Here is a 12,803-nt window from a genome sequence, read left to right as displayed (position 1 = left end):
TTTTTGTTGCTGATTTCTTAGAAAATTTTATACATAAAAAAAGTTTATCTAGAAACTAGTATTTTGTACTCCACAACAGAAAATATTACATAAATCCTGTACTCAGCAAAAGATGACTCGGAAAAAAAAAAGATTAGAAAAAGAAATGATTCATGAACAACTACCTGGTAGGTAGGTCAGGGAAGAGACAAGAATTTCGAGTTGTTTCTGATAATTTCTGGTTATTTATGGTTGGACTCTGGGGAAGAATAAAAAGTTTTCTGTGAGAAGTTTTTGTGAATCCATATTAATAGTACTTAGCATGGAGATTCTCAAGCTTAGAGAGTAACATTAAAAACTCTGGCTTAGAGCCAGTGAAACTCTAGAATACATAGAGGACATGGCCCTTGGTACATAATTTGTGACCTATATTTCTGTCATAATTCCCGGAATACAGACATGAAAATGAACTAACGAATGGGCAGATTACTAATATATGAAATGTAGTTACAAAGCAATTATGCCTAAACATTTCCCAAGTGTTTTATTGCAGGAATTATGGCAAAGTAACAGTGTCTCTCTCAGAATACGGCCCAGGGCAAGGATCCTGAGACCAGAAACCAAGCACACTAATTAGTAACCCTCTATATTAAAGCACATAGAGAAATTGAATTCAAGTAAGGAAAATAAAAGTGCTTTTAGTGGGCTATTTTCATAGGAATTTGAATTAAATATGTGAGGATATGCTTTGCAATTTTGACCTAGGAACAAGTTTTTATGTTCAAGCCTGTAATTCCCTATTCCTTAAAATAAAGCAATATATGTGAACATGAAAACAACATACTTTTAATATTATTCTTAACTTAAATTTTAAATATTATAAAAGATTCCAAACATACCAAAAATATGTAAAACAATATAATAGAAATCCGAGTAGTATCATGAGTTATAACAAATGTTAATATGTTGTTTTAAAAGTCAAGATAGGCTAGTTATGTTACGAAACAAATACCACCCAAGTATCAGTGACTAAAAGTAACATAAAGTTATTTCTAACTCATACTGCATATCACTAGGAGTCAACAGGGAATTTCTACTCATTGGAGCCACTCAGGGTCTCAGGCTGACAGAGTCCCCACTATGCCCTCTGTCTCAACAAGCAGCTTCCGCATGTGCCACAGAAAGAGAGAGAACATGAAGATTTACACATCTGGAAGCGACATGAATCACATAGCCTCATGTTTCATTGGCAAGTGCAGTCACATGGCCACACTTTAACCTCAAAGTGTGGGTAAGTATAACCCCTCCTCACACCTGCAAACAAAGAACCCAAAATATGGGCATTTTTTTAACAAAACACCCAATAAACAGACTGAAAAGAATAAAATAAATAATAGCTCAAGTTGTTAAAAAAACACAAAAGCAATACAAGTAAATAATATGTATGAAAAGAGAGTATTAAGTTTGGAGGACATTTTTTAAAAATGTAGCATGAACAATATAAATACTAACTGGAAGAAGCCCATAGTAATATTCATCAAAATCTTCCTGACACAAATGGGTAGGAAAAGCACCTATAAACATGAAAAAGAATGAATTATTTACTTAATAAATAAACTCCATTCAAAGAAAATGCCATAACAGGGGTGCCTGGCTGGCTCAGTGGGTAGAACATGCAACTCTTGATCTCAAGGTCCTGAGTTCAAGCTCCACATTGGGCATAGAGCTTACTAAAAATAAATAAATAAATAAATAAATAAATAAATAAATAAATAAATAAATACAATAATATTAGGACTTCTGGTTTCTCACTCCGTTAAGCATCCAACTCTTGATCTCAGCTCAGGCCTTGATCTCAGGGCTGTGAGTTCAAGCTCCGTGTTGGTTTCCAGGGAAATGGAGCCTAATTAAAAAAAAAAAAAAAAGAAGGAAAAAATACTGTAACATCTAACTCCAGTTTTACACAAACTCTTCCAGAGAGTAGAGAAAATATCACCATGAATTTTAAATGGCTAGTGGAACTTTGATAGCATAACCAAACAAGGACAGTAAAAAAAAAAAAAAAAAAAAAAAAAAAAAGAAGAACATTGCAAACCAATATAATTAATTAAATATCTTAAGAAAAACATAATGAACCAAAATAAAAAATCTAGGCGTGTGCTTGTGTGACTCAGTCGGTTGAGCATCCAACTTCATTCAGCTCAGGGCATGATCTCACAGTTCATGGGTTCAAGCCCCACACTGGGCTCTGTGTTGAGACCTCAGAGCCTGGAGCCCTCTCCAGATTCTGTGTCTCCCTCTCTCTCTGCCCCTCCCCTGCAATACTCTCTCTCTCTCTCTCTGTTTCAAAAATAAATAAACATTAAAAAAAATTTTTTAACAAAATCAGAAATGTATATAAAAATAATGTGTAATAACCAAGTTTGCTTAACCTTAGAGAATCTATTAATATAACTCAGCATGAAGTAATCTTTTTAACAGATTAAAGGACAAATATCATACAATTATTTTTACCAGATTAGCATCAGCTATAAGGCAACATACATCCATGTGAATAACTCAGCAAACTAGGAATAGAAGAAACTCCTAAATTAATAAAAAGTATACTCAAAAAAGTCTACAGCAAACATTAAGCACAATAATGAAATGTTAAGGCATTTGCTAAAAAATTAGGAACAAGACTAAGATGCTATTGCATATACAAATATTATACTAAAGTTCCTAGCCTATACTATTAGAGAAGAAAAAAAACTGAAAATAATAAAGCTTAGAAAGAAAATGAAAATATAAGTATCAACAAATAGTCTGATTCTCTAAATATAAGGCCCCAAAGAATACAGAAAAATTATCAAATTATTAAGAGTTTAATCAAAATCAATATATAAATACAACTAAGTTTTTATATCCCAGCAACACACATTAAAAAACACAATTTTTATACACTAAAAATATATGAATTAAGAAGATAGTAGTGCTGCAGAGATAAAACTTTGATCAATGGAAAACAAATGAGAGACCCAAAACTAGACTTATGAAAATCTAGAAACTTGATTCATGACAGAGTTGTAAATGCAAATTAGTAGGAAAGAAAATACTAATTAGCAAATGCTGCAGAGCCATTTTGTTATTTATATGGGGGGAGTAGTAAATAAATATCTTGTTTCACAAAATCAATTTTACATAGATCAAAGACTTAAATAGGATAGTGGAGGAGTTAAGATGGCAGAGTAGTAGGGGGGCCCTCAGCTTGTCCAGCCCCTCAAACACAGGTAGATCAACATCAAATAATTTTGAACACCTAGGAAATCAATCTGAGGATTAAAGAACAATCCACATAATTTGAGGGAGAGAACATGACAGGTATGCACTATGAAGTGAATTGGGGGAGAGAAAAGCCTCAGTGCTGTAGAGGGGAGGGAGCCCTTTTTGTGGAAGGAAAGAGGGAGAGAGAGCACCGCATCAGGTTCACACAAGAAAAACCCACCCCCCAAACCATTGACTGGGGAATCAGGAGGCACTGACTATCTGAAGTTTTGGAAGTCTGTGCCATTCACTGGAGCAATCTGGGAGGGCAACAGTGCTCCTGAGGAGAAGGAGGGGAGGTCCTGGAGAGGACAGCAGACAGTGTGGTGTGGGGATTCTCTGGGTTGCACCGGGAAAGAAAGTTCCCCTTCCTGGAGTGCATTTGGAAGATGGTATATTGCCTCTTCAAGGATAAAAGACCCCCTGGGGCCTTTGAATGGCTGCTCAACAGCAGGGGACAGAAGCAGCACGGTGGGCAGATAACCTGGTTGCTGCTTTTCACTCTGCTTCACCATGAACTCTTGGCACCTGCACAGCTGTGCAACTGCTTTTCTGGGACAGAACGGCACCACGCACAAAGTTGCAAGGCTCCCTGGAGGAGGAGGAGGAGGAGGAGGAGAAGGAGGAGGGGGGTTGGTCTAGGCCTTACCAGGTCCTTTTAAAATTTGGTTTTGAATCCCAGTCACAAGCCAGAGATAAAACACAGAAGAGCTGCGGTGCCAGATATGTCAAGGGCCCGGCAAAGAAAGGTTGAGGGCAGGGACCTGATGGAAGCATGGGATACAGGATGGGAGATTGTTCACTTGTCTGTGTGGTCTACCTGAACAGTGGTGGGTGCAAGGTCCCTGGGGCAAGAGAGCTGGGTGACACCAAGCTCCTTCCCCTCCCCCACCTCTACCACCAAGGAAATGGTACTTCAGCAAGCAACCCAGAGCCCCTAATGGAGCCACTTGCCCCAAACTGCTACCAGTTGCACCTTTCAGGTGCATCTTTACTAGGTGGATCTGACTGTGAGCCAGCACAGTGGGCCTCTCCCCCAGGGGACCAGCACAGCCTCCCCCACATGCCCCGTCTAATGATAATAGGTGCTCCAAAGTGTTAGCTTCAGTTCTGGCAGAAGTAGGATAGCCTTTTTCTTTTTCTTTCCTTTTCTTTCTTTCTTTGTGTTTGTTTGTTTTTGAAACCAGGCTTATAGTTTTTTGCCCATTTGTTTCTTTTTTTCATTTGTCTCATTTTTTAGATCAGGCTTCTTTTTTTTTCCCCCTACATTTTCTTTCTTGCTTTCTTTTTCTTTGTAATCAGGCTTATAGTTTTTGTTTGTCTGTTTGTTTGTTTTGTTGTTTTTCCTTTTCCTTTTCTCTTTTTTTGGATCAGCCTTTTTTTTTTTTTTAATCAGGCTTATTTTAACAAACAAATCAAAGTGTACTAGGTTAAAGGTCCAAACACTCACCACTGCAAGCAAGGAGGAACTATGCAAATGAAGGACCTGGGGGAAAAATCAGCCAAATCACAACAACAGAGTAAAACACAGCATATACCAGAAACACTTCCTCAATGTATGGCCCCTTCTTAATATAGCATTACTTTCAGGAGCAGAAAAAACATAGCAAGCTTTCATAACATACAAAAGACAGAAACTCAACAAAATGGCAGATGGAGGAATTCTCCCCCAAAGAAAAATCAAGGAGAAACTACAGCCAGGGATGTGCTCAAAACAGATATAAGTGATATATCTGAATAACAATGTAGAAGAATAATCATAAGAATACTAGCTGGGCTTGAAAGAAGCATAGAAGACACCAGAGAAACCCTTGCTGCAGAGATAAAAGACCTAAAAACTAGTCAGCCAGAAATAAAAAACGCTATGACTGAGATGCAAAACTGACTGGTAAAATCACCATGAGGATGAAAGAAGCAAGGAACAAATAGGTGATATAGAAGATAAAATTATGGAAAATAATGAAGCTGAAAAGGAAAATAATGAAGCTGAAATGAATAGTAAAGGAAACTATTAGATCATGAATGTAGATTTAGGGAACTCAATGATTCCATAAAGCACAATAATGTCTGAATTATAGGAGTCCCAGAAGAAGAAGAGTGGGGAAAGGAGCAGAAAGTTTATCTGAACAAATTATAACAAATCATTCCCTAATCTGGAGAATGATATAGGTATTCAAATCCAAGAGGCACAACAATGCCTCTCAAAATCAACAAAAACAGTTCAACACCAAGATGTATCATACTGAAACTTGCAAAATACAAGATAAAGAGAGAATTCTGAAAGCAGCTAGGGATAAAAGGTCCTTAACCTACAAGGGTAGACACATGAAGTTAGCAGTAGACCTTCCCACAGAAACTTGGTGGGTCAGAGGGAGTGGCATGATATATTTAATGAGAAAAATAGGAAAAATATGCAGCCCAGAATACTTGATACAGCAAGGTTGTTATTCAAAATTGAAGGAAAGATAGAGAGTTTCTAAGACAAAGAAAAACTAAAGGAACTTGTGAATGTCGGAAATCAAATAGCTATGTCCTGGTTAAAGAGATTGTAGGGAATGCATTACATTGCTTTCTGACCCTGCTGAAAACAGGTGGCCAGTATCCAGTTGATGCATATTTAGGGTTTGGGTCGTGCCTGTACTCACGAATTCCTTAGACCATGTTATGTATGGAATATCTTATCTTGTACCCCAGCCTGCTTTTGGCATCTGCTCTTTTGTAGTCTTGGAAATGCCTTGTTTTTTGCAGACTTTCTACATATTCTTACAGGCACTTAGCCACTGACATATTGTGCAATGTTTTCCCTATAATGTATGCCTAATAAATAGGGGAGCTTGAGAGCAGCTGAGGGAGACTTCCCTCAGCCTCCCTCTCACCTCTCTTGACTCATGGAGTCTTGAGTAATCCTTTCTGCCAAACTTGGCTTTGTTGGACAAAGCCAAAAGCCGAACCCACAGTTGGTGACCCGGATGTGATAGTAACAGCTTCGAGAGGAAGATTTTCAGGTGGCAGAATCCACCCGTAAAGGAGAAGAACGTGAAACCATCCGGAATTCAGACAGACAGACCTCATCCCGGTAAGGGACAGCTATACCTGCTTGGGATAGCTGCCATCATGTCTAGTTTTCAGTGAGTATTTCCTTTCTCTTTCTTTACCAGGGGCCAAAAAATGACATAGGAACAGCTATTATATTTAAAAACTTCACAGCAGATTTTAAAGGTGGCTTATTGTACTGTTAAAAAGATCAATTAAGTAAATTGTTATGAACAATACGAGACTCCTGCTCCTGCTTCCCCAACCATGGTACAGTTGATTTAGATCTATGGGAACAAGTGGGAAAAATTTTTTTAAAGAAAACATGAAAAAGGAGAGAAGTTCCTGCTTCCATTTTAGTGACCTGGAGTTTAGTCCCCACATCATTATGTCCATTACATATATCTCCAGAGAAGGAACAAATTAAAAAAGAAAGCCGAACACCTGCCTCTCCCACGCACCCCCTACAATGTAGGATGATTTCCCTCTGCTGCCTGCTCCTGTCCTTATTCCTCCCGATGGCTTAAAACTAACACCTATATCGGAAGGATACAAGCCATCAGTTATGCAGCAATATTTACAAGAGGGATATGCTGCTGGGGAGTTTCATACATTCCCCATCATTACCACTGCTGGACATCAACCTAGACATGAGTCACTCCCTTTTATTGTTTTATTGTCTTCAAGGAATTGAAACGAAGTGTTGCTGAGAATGGTGTCTAAATTACTAAGGGGTAATTGAAACAATAGGAAATGGATATAAAATGACCCTTGGGATTGGAAGGCATTAACAAAAAACATACTTCTCCTGTTTAGCATGCTGTGTGGACTTTAGAATATCAAGAGGGTTGTGCCGCACGGGCAATTCATAATAAGATTAGGGTATTCTGATAGGAGTAGAAAATGCTACAGGTCTTTGTCTAGACATCAATGGAAAGTATTACCTCAAGGAACAATTAATTGTTTAACTATCTGTCAATAATTCATTCAACAAGCCTTACTGCCCACTCGTAAAAAATTTCCATCCTGTCTAATTTATCATTATATGGATGATACTCTTCTTGCTGCTCCTACGTAGATTTTACTTCTCACAATATATCAACATTTACAACTTTCCACGAAGGAACGTGGGCTTCAAATAGTTCCTGAGAAGTTTCAAATGCAGGAGCCTTGGCAATATCTAGGACACATAGTCTTTGCTTGGACAATACGGCCTCAGTGCATCTCCTTAAATACTACTCATTTAAATACCTTAAATGATTTTCAAAAAATTTTAGGAGCTATTAATTGGATTCATCCCACTGTGGGAATTACTACAGGACAACGTTCTAATTTATTTAATATTTTAAAAGGAGACACTGCTTTAGATTCTCTTTGTAGTTTAAACCCTGAAGCAGAAAAACAATTAATTATTATTGAGCAGGCATTTAAAAACAGGCAACTGTATCACCGACAGTTGGCTTACCCCATTTATCTATTTATATTCCCTACCCTCCATATGCCTGCTGGACTTCTAGGCCAAGTTGTAAAAGAAATTCACTGTTTAGAATGGCTTCCCCCCCCCCCCACTCATTTAAGAAAACCTTCACTCTCTATATACAACAAATTATAGAATTATTATTTAGGGGCAGATATTGTTGCCAACAACTAACAGGATATGATCCTGATTCCATATATCTTGGGGTGTCTTATGAAGGCTTTCAATGGATTCTTAATCTATGGAACTGCAAAAGTGCTATGGCAGATTTTGTAGGCCAACTTGTTTACTCTCTGCCATCAAATTGTTATAATTATTGTAACAATTGTAATAATTTTAATTATTGTAATAATTTCCTCTGTTAAATATAACTTTACCAAAAAAAGGTATTTCTACAGCCAATTTCACAGGCAATCACTGTTTTTATAGATGGCTCTGGAAAACTACTAAATCTGCTATTGCTTGGTTTGACCAACGATGGCATAAAGTAATCTCCAAAGGACAAACATCTACTCAAAGACCAGAACAATTTCCTAACCCATCTATTTCTATTGTAGCAGATTCTCAATATATAGTTTAGGTGATACAGAATATAGAACAGGCCTCTATTGGGGAATTAAAGGATTCTTCCTTACTATTATTATTTTTAACTTTACAAGCCTTACCAGATGAACGAACACACCCTCTTTTTATCACTCAATAAAATCACATTCAAGCTTACCTAGACCCTTAACAGAAGGAAATGAGGTTGCAGACCAATTTGTTGGCTACAATATGGCTTTTAAAACTGCTCAATTATCTCACGACTTTTTTCATCAAAATTATAAGTCCCTTATTAATTACATCTTACTGTAACTAAAGCTAAATAAATTACTCAAGCTAAATAAATTGTTGCTGCCTGCCCTGATTGACAACAGCAATCAGGAGGATTATTGGGAATTAACCCCAGAGGTCTAAATGAAAATCAGCTTTGGCAAACTGATTTTACACATTATGCCCATTTGGGCATCACAAATATATCTACATGTCTACAGACACCTTTTCAGGATTTATAGTGGCCTTTATCCACATCAGAGAAAATGCAAAAAATACCATTCATCATTTTTTACATGGCAGTTTCAAAAGCTGGTAAACCTCAACAAATTAAAACAGACAATAGGCCTGGATACCTTTCCTCCATGGTAAGGGAATTCTTCCAAATTTGGAATATACAACTCATTATAGGCATACCATATAACCCTACTGGACAAGCTATTATAGAACATACACATGCCACTTTAAAACAAATGCTTCACAAACAAAAAAGGGGAACCTACATAATGATTCTGCTTGGAATTCACTATATAAAGACTTATACACACTAAATTTTTTAAAGTGTGATTCCCATGGCCTCACAGCTGCCAAACAGCATTTTGTGTCATCTCCTGGCTCAAATATTAGAGCCAAGGTTTTACTCAAAGACATACAAGGTGATAGTTCATGGAAAGGGCCCTATGAACTAATAACATGAGGAACGGAATATGCATGTGTTCTTCTCCCATCAGGACCGCAGTGGGTGCCTGCCCGTCTGATTAAACCATACGATGAGTTGGAAGGATCAGCTCCTTAACCCTCTTCCTCAGATGGCCAATGTGTCCTTACAAGGTCAACAGGGATACCATGCCCACGAATGATGAAGGCAAATGAGATCACCTGGGTACAACTTAAGAAGCTCGATCAACGTGTCACCAAAATCATGCACCATGTTTGAATGCCACCAACCCCAGAAAATAGGCTTTTAGCATATTTCCCTATGGTTTCTCAAAGCCTGGCTAAGCAAGATTTGCTTAATCTTTTTCTTTATCCAGGCCACTACTGCTTTTCCATCACTGTATTGGGCTTGTATCATAGACCCCTCCCCCCTTTCTTTAAGCTGGTTAATGTAACATTTGACAACCCATATTATGTTTTTGAAGTACCTCCTCTGGCTTGGTATACAGACTGTATCAGCCATTACAATATCAACACACTTTTCTTTATCTTAAAATGACAGCCTCAAATTTGGCCTTCAGGAAATCTAACAAGGCCCTGGGAAGGGTCCAATGGTCTTGCAGAACTAGCCCAAGCCATTTCTATGTAGAGACCTAAAAGATTTGTTGGATGGCTTATTGCCTTCTTTATCTCATTGGTTGTCATCTTAGCCACAGCCTCTGTTGCAGTGGTCTCCCTGACAGAGTCTACCCATACTGCTAAAGTAGTCAATCACATAATGACTAATATCACCAAGGCAATGATTACTCAAATGCAGATTGATAACAGTATCATGCAGAGACTGCAAGCTGCAGAAGCAGCCCTGGATTAGATGGGGTACTGCCAACAGGCACTTGTTCATATTAAAAATACATAATGTGACTGGCAACATGACAAAATTTGTCTCGCCCCCTTACAATATAATATGTCTCAACACTCCTGGGATTTAGGGGGAGAAAACACCCACAAGGAGCTTTTTTTTTTTACCAATTTACAATCTGAGATTAATGCTCTGTCTTCCCAGATGCATCAACAAGTGTTAGATATTCAACAGGAAACACAGATACAAGTTGAACAGGAGTTATTTGACAATATGAAATGTTCCAACCAACTGTTCCATGGCCTCAATTTACATATTTGGATTATTGGAACTCTGTGCTTGTTAATCTTTTTTTGTATTTTGCATAGCCCTTTGAATGATCTACGCCATAGTGGCCTCCTCAAGATATCATGAATGATGACTGATTACCCTCCTCAACTTCCATGAACAAGAAGACTTTTCAAAGAAAAAAGGGGGTATGTGGGAAACCAAACAGGTATGTCCTAGTTAAGATTAGAGGGAATGCAATACACTGCTTTCTGACCCTGATGAAAACAGCTGACCAGTATCTAGTTGATGCATATTAGGGGTTGGGTCCTGCCTGTGCTCATGAATTCCTTAGACTATGTTATCTATGGAATATCTTATCTTGTACTCCAGCCTGCTTTTGATATCTGCTCTTTTGTAGTCTTGGGAATGCTTTGTTTCTTTGCAGGCTTTCTATATGTTCTTACTGGCAGGTAGCCACTGACATACTGTGCAATGTTTTCCCTATAATGTATGCCTAATAAATAGGGGAACTTGAGAGCAGCTGAGGTAGACTTCCCTCAGCCTCCCTCTCACCTCTTTTGGCTTGTGGAGTCTTTAATCCTTTCTGCTGCCCTCATCTTTGCTGGACAAAGGAGAAGGCTGAACCCACACATGAACACTAAACCAGCTCTTCAAGAAATATATTAAAGGGGACCTTTGAGCAAGAAAGAGAGACCAAATGCAACAAAGTCTAGAAAGAAACAGAGGCAATCTACAGGAACAGATTTTTGACAGGTAATACAATGGCACTAAATTCATGTCTATCAATAATTATTTTGAATGTAAATGGACCAAATTCTCTAATCAAAAGACATGGGGTATCAGAATGGATTAAATAAAATAAGACCCATTGATATGCTGCTTACAAGAGACTCATTTTAGATCCAAAGTCACCTCCACATAGAAAGTGAGGGGATGGAGAACAATTTATCATGCTAATGGACACCAAAAGAAAGCTAGAGTAGCCATACTTATATCAGACTGACTAGATTTTGATCCAAAGACTATAATAAGAGATGAAGAAGGGCACTAAATCAGAATAAGGGGTCTACCCAACAAGAAGATCTAACAATTGTAAATATTTATGCCTCCAAATTGAAAGCATCCAAATATATAAATAAATTAATAAACTTAAAGATACTCATTGATAATAATACAATGATGGTAGGGGACTTTTACACCCCACTTATAGCAATGGATAGATCATCTGAGCAGGTAATCAATTAGGAAAAAAATGGCTTTGAATGACACATTGGACCAGATGGACTTAACAGATATATTCAGAGCATTTCATTCTAAAGCAGCAAATAGACATTCTTTTTGTGTGCACATGGAACATTCTCCAGAATAGATCACATACTAGGTCATAAATCAGGCCTCAACCAGTACAGAAATTTTGGGATCATAGTATGAATATTTTCAGACCACATCACTATAAAACCTGAAGTAAACCACAAGAAAAAATTTGGAAAGACCACAAATACCTGGAGGTTAAAGAACATCCTACTAAGGAATGAATGGGTTAACCAGGAAATTAAAGGAGAAATTAAAAAAATACATGGAAGTTGATGAAAATGAAAATATGATAGTCCAAAACCTTTGGGATGCAGCAGAGGCAGCCCTAAGAGAGAAGTATATTGCAGTGCAGGTCTTCCTCAAGAAGCAAGAAAAAATCTCAAACACACAACCTAACCTTATATCTAAAGGAGCTATAAAAAAGACCCAAAACCAGCAGAAGAAGGGAAATGATAAAGATTAGGGCAGAAATAAATGTTATTGAAATCGAAGAAACAAGATTAACGAAACTATGAGCTGGATCTTTGAAAGACTTAATACAATTGATAAAACCCTGGCCAGGCTTATCAAAAGAGAGAGAGAGAGAGAAGGAGGAGGAGGGAGGGAGGGAGGGAGGGAGGGAGGGATGGGTAAATGGGGGGAGAGAGAGAGGAACCAAATAAATATAATCATGAATAAAATCTGGAAGATTTTATCTGGAACAAATCTGGGCAATCTGGAAGAAAAGGACAAATTCATAAAAACTCACAAACTACCAAAACTTAATCAGGAAGAAATAGAAAATTTGGACAGACCCATAACCAGAAAAGAAATTGAATCACTAATAAAAAAAATCTCCCAATAAACAAGAATGCAGGTCCAGACAGCTTCCAAGGGGAATTCTACCAAACAATTAAAGAAGATTAAATACCTATTATTCTCAAACTGTTCCAAAAAATAGAACTGGAAGGAAAACTTCCAAATGCATTCTCCAAGGCCAGCATTACCTTGATTCCAAAACCAGACAAAGACCCCACTAAATAGAATTATAAGCCAATCTCCCGATAAACATGGATGCAAAAATTTTTAACCAGGTAC

At 37.6% G+C, this 12,803-nt stretch overlaps 1 long non-coding RNA gene across 1 annotated transcript in view; it reads right to left on the bottom strand.

The window, feature by feature from the left end:
- Positions 1–12,803, bottom strand: part of LOC128316449 (uncharacterized) — a 248,717-nt gene that overhangs the window by 193,865 nt on the left and 42,049 nt on the right. The window lies entirely within an intron of this gene.

Source organism: Acinonyx jubatus, chromosome B4, assembly GCF_027475565.1.
Source record: "Acinonyx jubatus isolate Ajub_Pintada_27869175 chromosome B4, VMU_Ajub_asm_v1.0, whole genome shotgun sequence".
NCBI lineage: Eukaryota > Metazoa > Chordata > Mammalia > Carnivora > Felidae > Acinonyx > Acinonyx jubatus.
This window is presented reverse-complemented; position numbering and strand designations above follow the sequence as displayed.